Genomic DNA, 22,910 nt, shown 5'->3' with positions numbered 1-22,910 from the left:
AGCCCATATGGTCACAGATCAAGACAGGTAGTGGGATTAAACAGTACAACACCCTGCCTAAAGAATTTGTCTGGGTTGATGATGTCAGGAAACTTGTAGATAGGTTGCTGTTCATAGCTGGGGAAGAAAAAGCAGGTAACCATAATTTTTACAATGAAAAGGTTGGAATTATGGACATGGTAGGCACCAAATTGTCTAATTTTATAGTGAATGACACTAAGGGGATTGGATATCTTATAAAAAATTATTAATACTCTACCACCTAAATTTTGGAATATCTCTGAGGGTCGGGGGCTGGTTAATAACATCATAAACAAGCTACCATTTGAGCTACACATACCAGGCTATCAGTATTGTGGTCCCGGTACCAAACTAGACCATAGACTAAACAGAGGGGACCCTGGTGTTAATCCCCTAGATGCTGCTTGTAGAGACCATGACATAGCATACAACACACATACCGATCTTGACAAGCGAAATGTGGCAGACAAAAAATTAGAAGAGGCTGCATTTGGTAGATTTCTAAGCAAAGATGCTTCTTTGGGTGAGAGAATAGCAGCATTGGGGACCACCATAGCTATGAACACCAAACAAAAACTGGGGGTGGGGGTTGTAATAGATTAAATAAATTGGCTACAACTTAATTGAACTAGTTAATCCCAGAATATGTATATAATAAACCAACAATGAAGGCCAAGGGTGTTATGTATCAGACACCTTATGCAGGTCTTAAATCTCTTAAAACTATTGATAGTCTTCTAACCAAAAAGCAGCGCAAGAAGAAACGTTCTTGTCTTGCCAAGGGCCATGGTATGAAGTTGTTACTTAGTACCCCTCAATTAAAAAAATTACAGCATTCCAGAAAAAAATTGCTTACAGGGGGCTTTATATTTAGTATCCCAGCTATTTTAGCAGCACTTGGTGCAGTTGGCAGCTTAGCAGGGGGATCGGCTGCTATAGCAAAAACAGTAATAGATGCCAAGAAGAATAAGGCAGAATTAGATGAACAAAAGCGCCATAATCTGGCTATGGAAAAAAAAGGCAAAGGTCTTAAGAAAGCCATAAATAAGTTTTAAAAAAACAAGAACCGCTTACAAACCAAGATATTGAAGCTTTAATTAAGCCACTAGGCATCAAAAATTTTAGAGGTGTGTACATGTCTGATTCTTTACCAGATAAACCACTCAAAAAAGAGTGTGGCATAGTTAATTTGGATAAGTACAAAAATCAGGGCACTCACTAGATCTGCTATCTTAAATATTCAAACAATGAAGCATTTGTGTTCGATTCATTTGGAGGTATTCCACCTGAGAATTTAGTAAAATATCTAAAATCAACTAATCTTTATTACAATAATGAACGTGTTCAAAACTTCAAAGATGTTAATTGTGGACATCTGTGTTTATCTATTCTTAGATATCTGTCTCAATTAAATAAACCATCAATTGAAAATTTTCAAAAAGCTTTGTGGTATCTAAAACATCGTGGGAGTATTCCATCTCACCAGCCAAAATTCAATATTAAAACTCAGATTACATGATGATATAGTATATCCCAAAACAATAGCTCTTAGAGCATTCTATGGCATGTACTTGATCCCCAATATTACACACCACAACAACACAATCACAGTTGGTGACCAAAACATTGTCATTACTCCAGGGCAGTATAATCTGTCTACTTTAAATGCTCAGTTACCCAGAGGTATAGTGTTAACTCAAAATTCTGTCACTCACAGAGTAGAGATTGTGTCTGCTACAGAAACTGTAGATCTGGGTACTATAGGAGAACTATTAGGATTCGAGAACAACACAAAACTTGAACCAGCCATTAAACACACTGCTATTAATATACCTAAATTCTTAGCCATAGAGACTCTTAATATTCACTGTAATGTGGCCGAGGGTATGATCACCAAATCAGATGGCATAGGCACTCAGAAACAAACTGGTATCATTGCAACATTCAAACCTAACTCTGAATTTATGGAGCCAATCATCTACACTCCATCACCAACATTATATTTTCCTGTGTGCCATAATAGAATAGACTACATTGAGTTGATGGTCACTAATGAAAAAGAAGAATTTGTTGATTTTGCTGGAGCCACAACAACTGCTATCATAGAAATTAATATTTAAATAAAAATACATACAAAAATAAATAAATAAATAAATAAAATGGAAAATATTGAGAGTTATGAGCTACAATCATTCCCCCCAAACCGGAGGACCTTTGCAAATTTAAATCAAGCCAACACAGAGATTGAGGTTGACCTTGATGTAGGGGGATGGTTTTATACACCCTCACAGAGCAGACCTCTACATCAAATTTGATGTTGTAAAGCTCGATGGTACAGATTATCCGGCTAACTCAAATATAAGACTGGTAGACAATTTTGTGCCACATCTGTTCTCTGAAATCGAGATCAGAAAACATGGTGTTGTTATAAACAGAGTAGACTACCCTGGTATTACCTCTACAGCTTTGGCCACACTAAAATTATCCAAAACCGAGGCTTCTTACTACAAAATAGGTGGATTTGAGGCTGGTGATAAAATATTAACCAAGGGCCACACAGTGCTGTTCCCTATGCGCCTGTTGCCAGGATTCTTTTCAGATTACAAAGATATTATGTGGAAGGGTGGTTTAAGAATTACATTTAGAAGAGCTGCTAATGATAATAATGCTTTGATGAGGTACAGTACATTGGGGCCTCCACCATGGCGCAGTGGTAGCGTCATTGCCTTGTAATCAAGGTGTCCCGGGTTCGATACCCGGTGGAGGCACAAGTGGTTCGGATCCCACTTTAAACTGTAGGTCCAGTCCCGATTAGCCTTACTGTGCATAAAGTGGACTTAAAACACCAACTCAAACAAAAGGTACAGTACATTAAACTCTACTGGGGCAGCTCTGCCTAATACCCTGCCTGATGAAGGCAAATGTCTTATTCAGACTATGGAGCTAAGAATTCCGGTTGTTGAATATGAAGCCAGTTATGCTCTTAAATACAAAGCAGATATACTAAAAAATCCACAGGTGCCTTTACAATTTTATACATATCAATGTGTCCAGAAGCCTGCCACTGGTAGCTATTATGAATTTGATGCTACAAACTCATTCTCCAGTATACAATATGACATGCCAGATTTTGTGGTGGTACTGTTTCAGACTGGAAGAAACAATAACGAAGAAAAAAATTCAAGTAAGTTTGATAGCTGCAACATCAAGAACATATATCTTAAAAATGGCAGAAATGAGGTGTTTCCTAGAGAAAATTATAATTTAAACATATCCAAGGATGATTTCCTTAAATTATATGAGGCATTTACAGCATACAAAAGAGTCACAATTGGGAATACTGACATGTATTACTCACCAGATGAATTCAAAGCACAGAGACCCATGTTTGTCATCAACACCTCAAAAAGGAAACTAGTTGTGGTTAATGACAGGACAAACATTAAAATTATCTGTAAATTCCATGATACATTCCCTGATGGCACCATATGTAGTGTTATTCTTATAGGTGAAAAATCATATGTTTATGATGTAAAAAATGAGACAGTCACAGAGCAATTCTAGAAGACCTCTGCATATTACATTGTCTTAGTACTAGATAAACAAGTTGGGCCTGGTCTTGAATTAAAATATTTGGGTTAACATATTAATACTCTAAACTTAAACCGGAAATAAACCGGAAGTAGACCGGAAGTAAATATAAATAGGTATGGGTATAAGTGTAGATAGGTATAGGTGGGTGTGGCTCATATGAGCATCTTGACTTAGTTTTAAGTATAGCCAAAACAAATATCATATGAGCCATATTTTTAACAAGTTTATAAACAACAATTTAGCAGATTCAGGTGTAGCCACATCAATCTGAGGGGGCTCGTACTTTCTCGGGAGCTTTTTTTTACAAAAATCGTAGGTTATACACAGTAGCAATAAGATTTTATAGACATTTTGCCTTAGTTTTAAGTATTTCTATTTAGTCAAAATACCTCGTACTTTCTCGATTTTATAATATAGTATTTTACACTACTCCATTCAGAGCATTCGCGTGAATCTCCCTGTGGCTTGTTTTCGCTGTTGTCTAGATCAGTGATTCCCAAAGAGTGAACCATAGTCTTCTTACAGGGGCGCCGCGAAATGTTCCAATATTTTCACTGAAAATGATATGATTGTTATAAATATGTGCTTAAGGCAAGGCAAGGCAAGCAGCCTAACCACACTAACTGAGCGTTTCAAGTGTTATATAGGCCTACATTCTGACTTGGCGCTGCCGAAAATTCTTGAAACACTAAAGCCGCGGTGAAACGACAATGTTTGGGAACCCCTGGTCTAGATATTCGCAATAGTCTCGTGCGCACGTAAGGCTATTTTAAGTAACAGATATCTTAGAAACAACGAAAGGAAGATAAACGAAAATTCACATGAATGTTTTAGAGAGAATTGCCAGCAGATATTTTTTTTTCTTTCAAAATTTTAAATATCATAGCGGTTTCTTGAAAGGAGATGAATTTTCGATAAAGATTTCGGTACAGCCGAGCCTTGGGTGTTCGAATTTCTACCTCCTCACCGAAGTTCCTGGATTCGAGTGTCGAGTGTAAAGAGATTAATTGTTGAATCCTTAACAATAAATAAGTATAACTACTATTTTTCTCTCTTGTGGAAATTCAACAGGCATTGATACTTACCTCACGGCCAGCACAGGTGGAATTTGGTATGTTTCGACCCGTAGCAGACATAAACATGACGATTGCGAGCATAATGAAGATAATTGCGGTTCCCCGGAACTGCTTCATTGGGTGGCAGTTAATGACGAGACCTTCGGATGCGAGAGAACGAATAATTAATTGGAAAATTCCCGACGGCTGAACTTTATACGCAGGAAGTGGTGGACATTACAGAATTAATGCGAAATTTACAACAGTTTCCTCGTATTTCATGGCGCTAGTTGAGCTTTTAAGGAAAGGAAATGATCTACCCACGCAGAATGGAAGGAAGAAGAAAGAGGAAATATAGAGAGAAAAGAAAGAACATGAGAAGTAAATATAGGGAGAAAAACAAAGAACATGAGAAAGAAATATATAGAGAAAAAGCGAGAACATTAGAAGGAAATATATAGGAAAAAAAGAGAACACCAGAAAGAAATATAGGGAGAAAAAGAAAGAATATCAGATGAAAATGTAGAGAGAAAAAGAAAGAACACGAGAAGGAAATATATATAGAGAAAAAGAGAGAACAGTAGAAGTAAATATATAGAGAAAAATAGAAAACAACAGAAGGAAATATTGGGAGAAAAATAAAGAACATGAGAAGGAAATATAGGGAGAAAAAATGAAAGAACACCAGAAGAAAATGTAGTGAAAAAGAAAGAATATCAGAAAAAATGTATAGAGAAAAAGAAAGAACATCAGAAGAAAATGTAGAGAGAAATAGAAAGATCATCAGAAGAAAATGTTGAGAGAAAAAGAAAAATTGTCAATGTTATTTTCGTGTGTATTTTTAGGATTGCATATAAATATGTCATTGTTAGAGGGGCATGGTCGCCTTGAGTACAGGGTTGTAGAGCTAATATTATAAATGCAATGAATAGTACATGTGACCCGTGGGCCTGTTTGATTGAACGCACTTTCTAAGCCTTTCTTCGGTTTGTTTAACATAACTTCCTACACCTAAAAGTAACATTAAGCCAGGAGTCGCCACCCCTTCAGCAATGACACACCGGCCTCCCCAATGGCGCAGTGATAGCGTCGTTGACTTGTAATCAAGGGGTCCTGGGTTCGATACCCGGTAGAGGCACATAGTGGTTCGGATACCACTTTAAATTGTAGGTCCAGACCCGATTAGCCTTACTGTGCATAAAGTGGACTTAAAACATCAACTCAATCAACCGAGTCAGGGACGAAATGATGACGCGACTTGCAGCCCAAGCTGGCAACTACCTGGAAAGATTGCCTTTCGCTTGGGTTTCGCCTGCATTATGAGAAAATCATTTCACGGCAATGGATATGATACAGAGTGTTTCAAAAGTCTGATGGCTTATGTATAACATGAAAACCCTAAGAAATACTTTCACCGCGTTTTCTGCATTATGAAGCGTCATCCATACAGATAAATTCTATAAATTAATAACTTGCGAAAAGTCAGCGTTAATGTTTTTTTCCCCAGAAATGCACTTTTCAGGGAGAAAACCGTACAAACAATTTTTGAAGGGTCATAATTAAACTTCTGTCTGTCATTTGCGACCGATATGAGTCATGTGCATTGTGCAGTATTTGATGTGTTTGGGACTGACGTTTGTGTGTTAAGTGAAAATGTCCCATTTTAGGGGCATATCATCTTAGCTGGCAACACTATCAGGTCGAAATTTTGTCAACAGACGCAGACATGTACTATATGTCCAGAAAATAAATGCTCGGTTGATGGTGGCGTTGAAAGCAAAACTTCAAAGATGAAAAATTTTGAGGTCAAATGTGTGACTGAACACATCATTCCACCTCAAGTTTTTAAAACTAAAATATTCTCTTTTCTGTGAGTTGCATCCCAAAAATTAATTCCATAAGGATCTCCATGGGTGGCAGAAGGTACAAGAAATGCATCGGTCTGGAAAAACAACTACATCTGAAAGAAAATAAGCGAGAGGAAATTCGCGTCGCCAGTAGTGAAACAATTGGAAAACTTACATGATTAAAGTAAATAAATACCTATCAACAGAAGATGTAGTTGAGTGGCTGTTGACCTCCGTAGTGGATTGGTCAGCACAGTCCTCTACGATGTCGCGGGTTCCGGGTTCGAGTCTCGGGTAAGGCATGGGTATTTGTGTTTTGTCCCGATGATACGAACCTGAGAAACTGTAACAATTAAAAAGTGTAAAAGTGAGAAAAAAAGTGAATGGTGGAGGATACCTCCGTGTAGGGTGTATTTCCTTTAAATAATAAATAAGTGGTTAGTGTTACGGCTTCACGCTCTGAAGGATGCGTGTTCGAACGCGGTAACAGATTTTTTTCTTTTTAAGCTGCCAATGAGGCACCAACATGTGTGTGTTCGAATCCGCATTTAGACAGTGACATTTTTTAAAAATCTGTAACCACAGCACACGCATTTTTAATCCATGATTTCACCTGCTAATTTCGAAAAGCGCCTTAGATGTTTCCTTCTTAAATAAATATATAATAAATAACCCATGGCAGGACAGCCTCCTTCCCACAATCCTACATAGAGGTGTGGAGAACTTCAACCGGTAATGGGGTGACGTGGGGTCAGCACGTCGAACCCTCATCCGTTATAGGAGATTTCCGAAACCGGGTTACGCTACTCACTCGTGGCTGCCCAATTTCCTCACGATGGTGGGTTGCTACCGGTTCTATACACAGACCGAGAACTCAGGCGGACTCGAACCCATCCGTTCCTCAGTCGGATTCTTACAGCTACAGATTTTACAACACAATTATAATGTTAAGATCTGGACTAAATCTGTCGACTCATATAACCTAATATGTTCTTAGCTACTTTTCGTTTCAAAAATCGAAATTCTGTTCATAACGCAACCAATTATTGTCTTGTTAATAAAAGCTGGAATTTTTACGTGGCTTCTAGGCCACTGTTTCTTGACCTTGCGTGATATGGAAAGCAAGAACTGTTCACATGCCTTTCCACATTTTGTAAGAAGTTTATTATCGAGTAGTTAGTCTCAAACATTTTTATTAAAAAATAAAGTCGTGCCGATATGTGTAATTAATTCCATCCTGAGTATACGCAAGTTGGCACTGCACTGTAAAAAAAACAGAGTTTTACGAGAGGCGAACCGACTTCACCACAAGGCCACTCTCACAAAGCATTTCATTTGTCCACTTAGGCTTCTGTGGAAAAAATATTATACGGCTTTATATGTTATTCGACAACAAATGCAAGTTTAGGTATTTAAGGGAAGTGTAGGGAAGTAGGGGTCATGCACAGGAAAACCTGTTTCGCCCGGGATGGAATTCACACACAAGAAGTTAGTTCCTTGATTGCTCTGCAATAAGACGTTTCCCAAAGGGTCGTGGAAGAGTGGCCGCTGCCTCAACGTGTAGCATCCACGACGATACGATACATGACTCTATGACGTCACATCTTGGTTTAATCACGTGGATCCACAATCGAAACCTCCATGCAGTGGAGAGACGAGTAATTTTGTATGCAAGGGATGTGGTTGTCGGGGGGGGGGTGATGATAGTCTTTCAATTTTTAAGAAACGTTTGTATGTGGTTAGGGAATGACGAGTGCAGTGATACAAAGTTGATATCTTATTCGCTCACTGCATGTATACAACGCCTAAAACCACATATTTTTTCAAGGTATAAAACAAAATTAATCATTTATTATTTTAATAAAAACTGAAGAAATATAAATAGGAAAATTGCAAGATACATCACTTTATGAAATGACAGCTTCCCACGAGGCTACTAACAAATACAACATTAACGTTTGCATCTGTGTATGGATTTTGAGGCAAGATTTAATAGCATAGCTTCATCAGTAAACCCATGATGCACAAGCAAAAAATATAGTTACATCAATTCTATGCAAACACTAGATATAAATAATACACTATTTACCTTTTTTATTATTACATTGACTTTATTCATGTTTCATTTTATGGTTTTAATTATTAAAGTAGTTTTGTATTGAGCAGTTTCTAAAATATTTGCAATTTCTATTTAAAAAAATACATTTGTCATCAAATACGCAATATAAATGTTTACAGGTTTGCATTAGTTGGCATTCTATCCTTAGAAAAAAAGGGTGCTATGGGGAAAATCGAACCGGGGACCCTTCGTGTTGTGAGCAGGTATCATAGTGACCAGACGACACCCTTCTTCTTGATGTATTGCTTATATGCTCCTACCCATGTGTTGAAACCATATTGCACTATTCTATCTGCTATTCATAAAAAGTATATTGCAATTATATTAATGTTCCTCGAAACTACGAAACATAATGTCTTCTTGTCAACTCTACATATTGTAATTGAGGACATTTACAATTCGGTCACATATAGGATGGCCCAATCTACCTAAGAAGACTGTGAGCTGAGCGTGCGGAGTTCCACGATTGGCAAGTTTCGTGATCTCTGTCTGAGACCAGAATTCAATCAGTGAACGCGAAGGTTCTCTCAGCAGTATGACGTCATCCTCGGTTGTCTTGCAGCGGGGTGCCCAAAAATTTGTAAAGGAGGTATATGCAGTGGCGTATCAAGGGGTGGGCGAAGTGGGCGACCGCCCGGGGCCTCGCGTCTCATGGGGTTGATACAAAAAATATATTAAATAGAAGTGAGGGGAAAAAAGATGGAACTGGCTAATTTTTGTAGGCAATAAAATTAAAACATTATGTTTTTTTCTGGCTTTAAATTCTAGTTGAACGTTATAATACGTAAACTCAGGGGCGTAAGACTAAGGGGGGCCGGAAAAATTAAAAATTATTGTCATATTTCTCATGTGTAACATTTTCGCAAAAATTCTCGATATCTTGCATGGACATTTTTACCCATTTATTCATTTCTCGAATAAAAAGCAATTTGTCTTGTCTTTTCCTCTCTCTCTCTCGACCTTGCACTCCCGATTTGAATATGTTAACAATAAAGCACCTCCAACTGCCATGAAACAAGTGCGAGGCATTTAAATGCTTGGCTCGTTTGCAACTCAAGAAGGCAATGGATAGATAATACGTATAAGCAGTTCTTACTTCCTTCCTACAGCTTCATATTTCAGCTTCCGGAAAACAAAGAAAGACATTATTAGAGTGAGTGAAATTAAATATAATTTCCTTCAATAATTTATTATATAGGTAAATATGATAATTTGCTGACGTATCTCTGAAGATTTTGTATCGAGTCACAATGAGATTTCAAATTTAAAAACGGGTTGGGGACTCTTATTCTCATCTCGCCCAGGACCTCGCGATATGTTGCTACGCCACTGGGTATATGGGTTGTCATTGTTGTTCTATTTTATGTAAAAACAATCAACTCATATTTTACCTCACAGGATGGGCCTCAAAGGGTTAAGATTTTCGCCAATATCTCTCTGTCCACCCTATTGCCTCCTGTTAGAAGTAATTTAGTATTGGAGAAACTACGCGAAAAACACATCCTAAGTGGCATCGACGAGGAATTAGATTTATCGTATTTTGCTTCTTATAAATGTCGACAATACACTAATTCTACTTAATAAAAAAATATTCGGCTCTAAAAGAGATTCGAACCTGCGATCTTCAGACAACTGGGCCAGACCTTACCACTCCAACAAACTAACTTGAAATTTTGTCTTAAGGATCGTCAGCAATCTTGCAAACTTTGTTAACATACACTAGTTTATTTTTACAAGCAGGAATAGACTTAAAGACTGCAACTCAGAACTAGACTTCTGTGGCAACTTATTCTCTCCCGTCTACATTACTGTGACAAAACTCACGTATTGTAAATGTTAAGGGGCATTGTTACATGTTGCAAATAATTTCTCATACCATCGTTAGTTCCAGATTTGGCCACGGCCGCCGAGCATTCTGGACATATAGTACATAGTTATGAAGAATTTGTATTCAATTCAGTGGCGGCTGGCCAAGTGCAACAAGTGCAGATGTTTTCACCTAATTTTCAAATTAATATTGACATTTTTCATTTGCTTGTTAAATTAAACTATTTCCCAGCAGAACGCACACGATAATACTCAAATAATACGCCGCTCGGCGCTACGCACGTGAAGAGTTCGTCGCAGCATAAACAAACCAAGAGCAGACGCCGCCAGGTTGCGGAAGACTTTAGCCGGTTTTCATGGCAACGGTGACCGTCAACTAGCGTTGGCCTTGAACGGGTGTCGCCTTCTAGGTGCAGCAGTTCTCTCGTCGACAGAAAACAATGCATCCTGTGGTTGTGGTAAAATCGTTGCGTTCTCGCGAGATCTTGTTCCGCGTGTGTGTTTCGCGTTTCCTATCGTGTGTTGTGTTCATGTGTTGAGCTGTGGTTTGTACAATCAACCCAGTAAATGACTTAGTGTGTAATTTGTTGCAGACACCCTTTTCCAGATGGACGGATGAAGACAAAAAAGACGTTTTAAATTGTGAGGGGGCCCACTGACACTTACTATTTGTTTTTCATTGCCTATAAATGTACTTCTTCACCTGCTATTTTAGGCACGAGCCGCTACTGACAATTCAATTCTTTATTAAGGGGCGATGCTTACTCTGCGGCTATTCTGCAACCTTATGCATATACATTTATTTTTGTGATAATATTAATATTTCAGTCTAACATTTCGAGAATTGCTTTGCGATAATGTTCAGTACTAGATGTAATCAATCTTTAGACAAAACACAAGAGGTGGTATTGAATATCACAAAATTTAAACATATTATTACCAGGAATCATTTCATGCAATTCTTAAGCTAGTTATAAAGAAATTAGGAATACTTGCCCAATAATTTAAACTGTATTTGTATGGTTCTTGTCGTAGGTGTAACTCGGAGTTCATCATTGGGAGGTACCAAATTCATCAATGAAATATGAGTGAGATTGCATTACACGTGTGCGTGCGTGCTTGCCTGTTTCAGTAGAATTGCTTATATCTATCTCGACTCCCAATAATATACACCAGAAAGGTATTTCCAAATTTTGAAAAAAGTGTTTGTATGACAGGAACGTTGTAGTGCAATTGACACATGTACGTACATTCAGATCCATATCTAGAAATTTTTGTCCCTCGGGGTTAGAATATGTTTTGGCGCACCCTGCACCCTGTTGTCTCAACTGCCTTTCATTCCTCAACTACAGTACTTTTTTCCTTAACTGCAGCAAAGAAGACTTTTTAATAAAAAATATTTTTTGACAAAAGGTTCCCAATGTGCATTTGGAATTGTTCATTTCGTTGTCTTCTTGGGTAATTTAGTACAATATGTTAGTGTTCAGTACATGTAGCACCAATTTTACAGAATACAGCGAGTTGATAGTACGGCACATAATAACAAGAACTATTTTGAAGTAGTAGTAATATAATATGAAGGAAGTGAGCATGAAAATTTTTAGAACTATTTCTTTGGAAATTGATAATGGCTATTATTAATTAAACATAGCGACAATACTTTCATTTCACAGTATCCCACGACGGTTACTCTTGTTTATAATCTTGCTTTGCTCGTTCGGCGTCCTCTTTACCTTAGCACATGCCCCCTGCCCCCTTCTGCCCTTACAAGTCTCTTTCCAATATATAATTTCTTTTACAAATGTAAGAACTCTTAGAGCCATAACAATTGTCACATGCATCAACTATAGACGTGAATGAATCACTTAGCTTCTTCATTAAATACTTGCCGTTTTACTTCGAATACTCAGTCAGTAACTTATATTGGTACTTTATGAATATCCGTTGGAAGAAATTATACCTACATATAGTGTCATTGCTTTTCTACTCACCACTTTCGGTTTCTTTCTGTCTGGTTTCATTTTCGTTTTCAAAATCTCTTTTCTTCTTCAACCACTTTTGCAGTCAAGTTTCAGACATTGTTACACTAAGCAGAACAACACACTTACACTGACCTAAGACCTAAGGCATTTGACTGTTCTCTTCTCAACCACTCCAAAATCATTCATGTCACACAAATTACAGAAAATGAAATAGTGTTGCTAACCACAGTAACACAATTCACTGCAGGAAGTCAAACCTGTATCTTTGAATTTCTTCCCTTACTTTTATGGTACATTTTTCACATGAAGGAATCGAAAGGAGAATGCAACAAAATGTAAATTTAATTCACTCAGGGGTTGAATTTACAAATCTGTAACGTATTTAAGAAATATTTATTTAGGTATTCAAACTCTGAACTGCCAACACTGTGTGCGGTATGTGCTTCCTGTAAAGAGGGCGAGAGGTCAGTTTGACATTTTCCAGATGGCAATGTCCCTTCCCTAGAGCTGGCCGAAGCCTTGTCAAGAAAGCTGGTGTTTCCAGAAAATGACCAAGCTGCACATTCCACCCTCTTCTTTGAGCTATTGATTTTAGCTGATCGAAAGGTCCATTGGACTACGTTCCTTTCTGTTAATGTTGAAGTATTATCATTCTATTGTTGATTTAAAAATCTATATTTTCATGGATTCATAATTACAATAGATGCAATTAACGAAGAGGCGGGGAAGAAGATAGGAGAGGAAGAGATGAAGGCCCTGTTGTTCGCTGCTGACTTAGTAATATGGGGAAACAGGGAAGAAGTACAGAGACAGCTTGATAGTTGGAATGAGGAAATGAAGAGCAGGAATGAAATTCAGTGCAGAAAAGATCGAGATGCTAATAACAACAAGAAACAGAGCCATAAAGGAACCAAGAATATAGATTGACACGGAAGAGCTGAGGGTATTGGAGAGATTCAAATATCTAGGAAACATAATTGAGAGAAGTGGAAGAATAGATGAGGAAGTAAACAGAAGAGGACAAATGGGTGGTGGACTATATCAAAGCGTTTGGAGATTAATATGGAACAGGGATGTACCTATGAAATGCAACAAGGTAATATATAACACATACTATGTGCCAATAGTTACGTACGGAGCAGGGACTTAGACAATGACATAGAGAGACAAAAGAAAGATGCAGGCAGTGGAGATGAATTAAGGACTGGGGAAGACTAGAAGGGATAGAATAAGGAATGAGGAGATCCAACAGACAGTGGATGTGGTGAAGCTTCAGGACAGGATAGATCAGGCACAGATGAGATGGTTCGGACACATGAAGAGATGAAGAAAGACTACCAGGAATGGGAATAAGGCATAAGCCAAGGTGGAGACCAAGATGTCGGTGGAAAGAGCAGATAGCAGAGTGTGTTAGGAGAAGAGGACAAGATTGGAATACCGTGGAAAGAGAGGAGTGGTGGAAGACCAGGAAAAAATGGAGAGGCTTCACTTCTATGCCGACCCAGCCATAGGTAGGAAACGGCAAAGGATGATGATAGGGATGTGTTCGTCAAAATTTGGGAGGGTGTTGGGGGGGGGGGTGTTTGAGGTGTTTGGATTAATCACTGGCAATGGGGCTATGTGGGGTATCAAGATACATTAGAATTTTCCAAAAAATGCAATGCTGTAATTAGAAATACGAAGTATGATTTTGCAACAAGGGTTTATTTTTACATCTAGAGGGTGGCGCACGAATAGTTGACACATTTGAAATTTAGATTGCGAATTTATTTATAAAGGTTGCATGTACATATTATGACATACAGAATAGTCTGTCCGTGGAAAGTTTTCTCACTGTATCACATGTTCAGTATGGCTCCCGTTTTGCCGAACAACCTCTTCAAGGCGGGTGCGCATATTTCTTACCACTCTACGGCACATGTCTTCGTGAATATCACCAGACAACTTAAATATCCGACCTCGCATTTCCATTATGTTTGCTGGCTTTAACGGGAAGAGTTGTTCCTTTAAAAAAAACTACACAAAAGTCACAGTGATTTAAATCTGGGCTTGAAGGCGGCCAGAAGAAATCTCCATTGTGTCGATCAGGATATCGATTGGAAATCACTCTATCACCAAAAACTGTGTTCAAAAAGTCCAACACAACATTAGCGGTGTGAGGGGTAGGTGGGGGGAGGTGAGGTGTGAGGGCTGCGTGTCATGGCAACTCGAACAGCCTCAATGTTTTCAGGGGTCCGAACTGAAGCAACCCGAGGTCGTCTTTCTTCTTTCACGGTGGCTTCTTCCTCAAACGTACGGTACAAACGAAGAATAGTGTTTCTTGCTGGAGCCCATCGTGTTTTGAAATGAGCTCGAAATTTCCGTTGCGCACCTGTAACGCACTTCGTTTCTGCATACAACAGGACTGTTTTGGCGCGCTGCACTGACTGGCGGGAAATGGATGTGTTTACTACACCATGCCAAGCCAGCCCAGCGATAGGCCGCCTACCGGTATTTCCAAGGACTACCGAATGCGCTTGTGTATTGTTCAGCTCCGACCACAGTTTGTTTTTATAAAAATTTAGATTTCAAATGTGTCAACTGTTAGTGCGCCACCCTGTACATAGGAGCTTTAAAGGTACAAGATGTGAGGTATTCTTTATCCTCCTGCAGGTCTCTGAAAACAAACGTATTCTGGTGTGGTGTTGTTAGGTGATCTGTTTCAATTCTTAGAATGCGTGGATTCCTGCTATATACTGGAATATAATCCAAGGACACCAGTAGGAAGGGTGTCAACACTATTGTTCAGGATATTCATGGAGACCCTTCATTTCCAGTCGCTCGTCGTCAGCTTTCAATCATTTTCCGTCCTCCAGTCTCCAGTCTTCATTCTTGGAAGGGTTGTTCAAGATATCCGTGCGGTTCTGGAAAAGGAGAAGACATTTCGATTACTCTAAGCTCAGTACCTGGTCGAAATCTGATGCCTGAAAGTAGTAGTTTAATAGGACTGATTCAAAAACATCTTCAGGTGAGGCTTTAAAAGTTTTATGGCAAGATTCTAATATTTGGGCTATTTTGGGGGAGATTTTAATGTTTTAGCTAATTTTACGGCGACCAATCCTGATGTTTTGGCACATCTTTTGGAGACGTGCCAGTCCTCCCTCGTCACATGTAATGTTGACGCGAGGGTGGATGGAAACTTTCACTTTGGCTGCTGAGGAAATCATCATATTTAGGCGATGTGTTTGGGAATTTAAGACCAGCATTTGATATTAGGACGCGAGTGGGTCTGGAACAGTAGCCAAACGTAGCGAAAAAATAAAAGTGTTATAACTATTCGGTGCAACCGACTAAGAAATATGGGTTTCGAAGAATGGGCTGGAATTCGAGGCCGTGAGGACAGAGCGGATCTCTGTCTCGACTTCTAACTTAGGTGGGATCCCGGGTTCGATACCCGGTGAAGGCACATAGTGGTTCGGATCCCATTTTAAACTGTAGGTCCAGTCCCGATTAGTCTTACTGTGCATAAAGTGGACTTACAACACCAACTCAATCAATCAATCAAATCTAACTTAGGTGAAAGAGAAGAGTAGTGTGTCTCTTGCGCATTGCAGAATGGCTTTGTAAAATTTTGCAAAAACTCCCCTCTAGAAAAGAAATGGACCTCGATGTCAAAATATCTTTCAAAGGGCGAGAAGGTCCTTTTTTCTGGTTTTAATTTTCTTAGATTTACTATATGGGCGGTCTTCGTTTTTGCCAAAGTGAGTGCTAATTAGACAAATGATTTGGTGTTTTAAGTCCATAATATGGTTAATCGGGACTGGACCTACAGTTTAAAGTGGAATATGAACCACTATGTGCCTCACCGGGTATCGAACCCCGGACACCTTGATTATAAGGCGACGACGCTACCACTGCGCCATCCGGGAGGCCCTTCAACCAATCATGTTCAAACAAGTTCACACCACAAGGTGAGTACTAGTTTTGAAATTGTCAAATCCAGCCAAAAACGTTATGAATCCTAAAATTAGTTCACTTAACGATGTAATTACGAAGAGAACGATTACTGAATGAATGGTTACAAAGTGCAATGGTTTTATGAACTTGAATACATGAAGTTAGATAAGAGGGCAGAGTTGACATTGATCCAACTTGTCGGTGGTCGAAATTGTCAGTCGATCTCCCCTGGAAATTGCCATCGACCATTTCAAACAATGGGATAAAAGCAAAACAGCAGAGCTATTGAGAAACGTAAGCCGTTAATTTTTAGGTAATTACTGTAGTAACACGTTACCAAAAATATATGAGTAATTGTAACAGTACTTCCTTACTTTACTTTCGTTGCCTGATAACTTGAGAATTAGAGAAATTTTGTCAGACGAAATATGTTTTGTTATTTTTTTAATCTTGTGCATGCATAGTTTTACTGGGAAAAACTGCAATAATGAGAAGGGATAGGATATTTAACTTGGTTTAGAATTGATTTCAGTCTTGTTGTATAGCGTCGCTTTTTCGCCATTTCTGGCTAATCGTGACGATGAGCATGAGTGATGATTTTTTTAATTGATGGATTCGGGATTCGAACCCGGGATCTCTGGCGACGTGGGGCGCCGTGCTAACCACTGAGCTACGTAGGTCCGCCCTGTCCTTTCATGACAAAGTAACAGAACGCTACAGAAATGCAATAAATAGATCGACAAATTGGGTGCATAATGAAAGAACCGAGTCAGAATTTAAGGATTTCGAGTGCTGGATCCTATCCACACAATTTATGTTTTCGTGAGTTTCAAAACTCCCTGAAGAGGATTGTTTGTCAGAGGTCATACAATAAAAACTTTATTACTAAGTTTGAAAAGATTTTCCTGAACGAGTCTTGTAAAAGATAATAAAAGATATAGCTATGCAATTTGGTATATGGTGCATTATTATTATCTTTCCCATAGTAAAGGTAAAAGAATGGGAAGCTTAAATAAAGTAATAAGACTTGGCCTTGGGCGTTTGTGTAAATACGGCGTCTGAAAGCCACTGATTGCATAAACTGAAAAGGTAAGTAGTCTTTAATACTCACAAACCAAACTTTTCTAGTTGATATTTTAGGAAACTACATGGCAATGTTGGAATGGCAACTGTGAACGTACAACGATTTTCAAGAGTTTAGCGTATTTTTTTAGGCTGAATAGTACTGAAACGGAGAGAGAGAGAGGAAAAGAGAAATTATCGACACGGAAACACTTCCTCTTCTACATGTAATAAGCTTGCCTTTTGGATTAGGAAGGTTGATTGATTGATTGATTGATTTGCTATATTTGCTATATTCGCTTCTTGTGCCACTTTTGCTAAATGTACGAAGATGAGAATGAGTGATACTATGAAGAAATTGATGAATTAACGCTAAGAAACATCCATGCCATAGGCGCCGACTCCATGGAGTTTGGGGGACTCGAACCCCACCAATGTTAACAATGTGGGGGCAGAGCCCCCAAATAATTGAAGACTGAAATTGGTAAACGCTGTAAGTACCACAATAATTCAAACACCATTTTCCACGTTAAACTGTGAAATGTGCCATGCTTTATAATGTGGTAAACGTGAAATGTGGCTGGTAGCCAGCCCTCTAAGTAGTTCAAAGGGCGTGTAAAGAGGTCACTAGTGTGAACGTTCTTGCGGGCTGATGTGCTGAACGATGCGATTTCCCAACACTTTTGCTTTTGGCACTTACAACGTTTACCACTTTTAGTCCTCAATTTTGCTTAAGAAGATCTAATGTATTATTTTGCTTCACTTGTAAAGTTTACTCTGAATTTCCCGAAATGAACTTAACTTTGAATACACATTTGAAATGTTTTAGATGTTTAAACCATCAACTTGGGGGGGGGGTTATGACAGCAAAACACATGACTTATTACTATATACTAAGTATGTAATTAGTAGTATTGTTAAAATTTCTACTAAAAAGAGTTTCAAAAGACGATGTGCATGAACTAGGGTACTGGATGGGACGTTCGGGCTACAAATGGCTCTCACATGACATTCAGAACGAGATCATTGATATTAGGGAGATCTGTTTTGCTCTCCGTGGTAGCAGATATTAAAAGTCGGGAATATTTTGCTATTATGGTTGACGAAACTTGTGACATATCCATCCGTGGACAATTAATATTCTGCATTCGAACTGTGAATAAGAATTTTGATATTTTTGAGGAATTCATGGGCTTTTATGAGATTCCTAACACTGAGGCTAAAAGTTAAGAAAGGAAGAGATTGAGTCATTCATTAATTTATATCAGTGATCAGTGCCCCCCAATAGTTTTGACAAGTCGGCGCCCCTGATCCATGCTCAGGGCAATATGCCAACCAGGGACCCCTGACGTCGTAGCGCCAGGGTTGACAAAGGCACGAGTCAAACAAGGGCGACCAAGCGACCAACCTCTCCGTCACCAGGCGGTTCAATTCTGAATTCTCCCTAAAAGTCAAGATATTAAAATCAATGTTATGTTGTTTTTTCGGCCGTGTTTGTCTCCTAGTAACAGTGTACGAACAATATATCAGGGTAGTTTAGGAGAAAACGTTGTGATTGGCTAGGAGTTCATGGCCTGGACAAAGTGACTATAGCCACGGTCATGACTAGAGCCCGGAAATTTGGAAAAATGCCTCTTTTTATCTACTGCATATATTGATAAAAATTTTCCGGATATACGATTTTTATGTTGTTTCGAATGTTTTAGAAGCCTTTTCATTTTGCCTATTTGGGACCCCACTGCTTATTTTTAATTATAATGCCTTTTTTTGCCTTTTTCAATGAAATTGGACCATTTTTTAAAACAATATGTTGGTATTTATTTTTCTTCCGTTTATTATGTGAATAATTTTCGCCTTATTTAAGTAATATTGAACTCACGCATGTTTCAACATTGCTGAAGGAGAAAAGTGTGAGAAAAAAGTATTTCATGCTCAGTTAGGATATTTCCTTTTAACATTTCCTTGTGAATGATTGACTGCTGAAGTGGAGAGGTTGATTTCGAACACAAAGAAGATATTTCTGAAATCTCCCTCTCGAACCCGAAAATTTCAGGAAGTTGCGCCTGAGCTTAGTTTACCTCCGCAACCAGTCTTCACGAGATGGGGAACCTGGATATCAGCAGCTATATATTATGCTAACAACCTTGAAAAAATCAGTGAGGTGATCGATGCTCTTCCAGAAAATGAAGCGGCTTCAATTCGTGAAGTGAAAAACTCCTGTGCTATTCAGAACTGAAGAATGAACTGTCGTTTATTTTTGCACATTATGGTGCATTGCCAGAGACAATTCCAAAGCTAGAAAAAAGAGGTGAGGCTCTTGTAGCATCCATGAAAATCTTCGAGGAATCTATGCAGCAGATGATGGAAGTGCCAGGAGAAAAGGGGTCAGCTGTTGCGGAAAAGTGCAAACGTGTAGTGAGTGCAAATAAGGACTTGAAACAATTCAAAACAATTTGTGATATTCTAAAAGGTGAAAATGCTGTTACCAAAATGAGTCCAGCTACATTAGCTTGTTTTATGTATGCTCCAATAACTTCTGTCGAAGTAGAAAGATCATTTTCTATTATGAAAAACATTCTCTCTGACAGACGACTATCAATGAATGTTGAGAACTTAAAAAAACAGCTTGTAGTTATGTGGAATCAAGACGGAGAAAATTCAAATGCTCTTCCCAATGCAGATTTTAACATTTTGCCAGAGATTAGAGATAAAAGTAAGTGACTTCCAAATGTGCCTTTCTTCGCTTTATTTTGCCTTTTTTTCATTTTTAGTGCCTATTTTCCACATTATAAATGCCTTTTTGCCTGCCTATTTTAACAAAAATAAATGCCTGAACTTCCGGGCTCGTGTCATGACATTAGGCGGTAGCAGAAGTTCGCGCTGTTGCCACGTCGGAGCACAACTCGGTGTGTTAGGAGGTTTAAGAGAATGAAGGATCTCGTTGTAGAGTTGGTCTTTGTAATTCATGTGATACAAACCGATAGCATTTGCTCGAAAGGTTAGGGATTACACAAAAGTGCCACGGAGAGAGGTCGGCCTCACGCTCGAACTAGGCAACGCAGCCCGGTTGACGTTGCCACACAGTGCGCGGGAACCAGAAACTTTTGTCCCGCTCTCGCTTTGCTTTTCCCACATGTGGCAACAGCGCAATTCTCTCCAGCCGCCTATTTTCATGACCGCGCGTTTAGTATTCTCACCTCTTCTGTGGCAAATGCTTCCGACGATCATGATTTTGAAAACTGAAGTTTGACCAGGCAAATAAATAGTGAGCTAAGACTATTGTGCAATAAAGAACCAATTTCAACAACCAAAAGGAAGCGAAGCTTAGAAACAATTTTTTGAAACACTAAACATCTTACATCTGAAGGAAGATAAATAACATATTCCACGCAACGTTCGTGCCGGTGCACTGCACGCTACACCAGGATAATGGATAATAAACCTTTTGGAGCAAGGCCTCTTCTCCAGGAAACTATCAACTCGCGGCATGCCACGGCACCTAGCGACCTGTTGAGTGAGATGAGTCAAGACAAAATGGTTAATAAACCTTTTCCTGCTACCACAAAAATATTCAATAATTAGGCTGGAGAGTTCAATATAAGCGGTGCAAAAGTTTATATACTGTTTGGTGGCAGCACTGAGGCGGGTGGAGAACATCGGAACTACAGCGCCTTGAATAACGTAGTGTGGAAAACGCCCCAAGAAACTGGTTCCGGCGACTGATGAGAACATAGATGGCAGTGCGATCAGAGTCGGTGCTAATTCTTATGAAAGTAATGCGGCTTTGTTAGTTTTTGGAATATATTATGTAGATTTGTTTGTCTTGAAAGGCTGTACGTGAATTGATGGAAACAGTTATATTTGTGGAGTGATTTGCAGTCACGAAACGACATTAATTTGGAAAGAAAAGTAAAATAAAATGAATAAATAAATAGCATGCGTGCGTAACACAAGAAGAAACATCGCAATGTGATTCCGGACGTCAGGTCTTGGACTGTGTATTAGAGTTTATTTTTTTATGTTATTAGAATATAAATAGTATCCTGAGAGATATTTTTCATACCGAGGCGACAAACCACAAGTGTCGCTTGAAAGCGAGCAGTCTGTAATCAATGCAGCCTTTCGAACCTTAGTGACACAAGCTCTGACTGCACCGTTTCCTCAAGGAGATTTTAGACCAAAGCAACACGCAAGAAACTATACGAGGATTTCACACCAAAGCGACACGGGTCCTTCGGTCCAAGGCAACTTTCATACCGAAGCAAGACGCGACACATGTCGCTTGGAAACGAGCCAATCAAGAGCGACTTTCACATTGTAAAGGCATGACGGGCAGCACAGGCCAGCGTTCGGTTGGTGAAATCCTCAAGCGATAAGTGTCGCGTGCCGCTTTGGTGCGCAATCTCCCTAGAGCAAGACACTCATTGCATCGCGCATGCGCGAACAACAAACCACGGCAACACGTTGCAAGCTATTGAGGAAATGGCCCAGTTTGAGCGACAAAGCGACACGTGTGGCTTATCGTGTCACCTAGATCTGTTGTTCACACAATTAGCAGCAAACGCTTGCTAATAGACTGAAGTGCCGCTTCAAGGCTGTCTCTTGTCACTTAGTTGGGAACTTCCCCTGTAGCGCGTCGCTTCGGTCTGAGCACCCTTCCTTTAAGGAGCTTTCCGACCGAAAAAACAAGTAGCGTGCGAATACGACATATGAACGTGTCGTTTGCTGTTTCGACCCTCATGCGCAATGAATGTTATTTTACAGTCTGGAAGTGTCTGTGTCACTAGTCACATCAGTGTAAACATCCCGTGTCGCTTGTCCCATTGGTCCGAAAGTTTCCTTACACTCATGTCGATGGCACTCCCCTTGTCGTTTCATGCAATCATCATTATCATCATTGCCGCGATTAGTTTAAAGCGGAAGAAAATAGACAGTAAATATCAAAATATAAATGCTTCAGTGTGTATATCTTTAAAAGAAATGATGATGATGATGATAATTATGAACCTAATTCATACATAAAAATTTAGTTACCAAGAGCATTTCACGCGTATTTTTTTCTCCCGCATTATTGATGAAAGTATGACGATAACAGGACGTGGTCGACTGTCTAGAATGTTCGTTAATATCTTCGCGACCACTGTACCAAATATCATACCAATTATCACATTCATAGAAATGCTTCATGTAAAAGAATCAGACGTTGCAGCGAAAACTCCATTTACTTCCATTATAAGCAGACGAACACCAAGCACCGGGGTCAACACCAGCGCCTCTAGCGGATCATTTTCGAGTGGAACCAGCCTGAGAGCGCAGAAGCATGCCGTTTTCCACACTACGTTATTCTAGGCGCTGTAATCGGAACTAAGCCGGCTGCAGCGTTGCAGACTCCCTTCAAATTTAAGAGTAGCAACCTTTGTGCTATGAATTATCATATTTTTACATTGTAAAAACCACTAACATAAGA

The sequence above is a fragment of the Lepisma saccharinum genome, chromosome 27 (assembly GCF_977018435.1).
Source record: "Lepisma saccharinum chromosome 27, izLepSacc3.1, whole genome shotgun sequence".
In the NCBI taxonomy this organism is placed as follows: Eukaryota; Metazoa; Arthropoda; class Insecta; order Zygentoma; family Lepismatidae; genus Lepisma; species Lepisma saccharinum.
The sequence above is the reverse complement of the archived record's forward strand: the minus strand, read 5'-3'. Positions refer to the sequence as shown.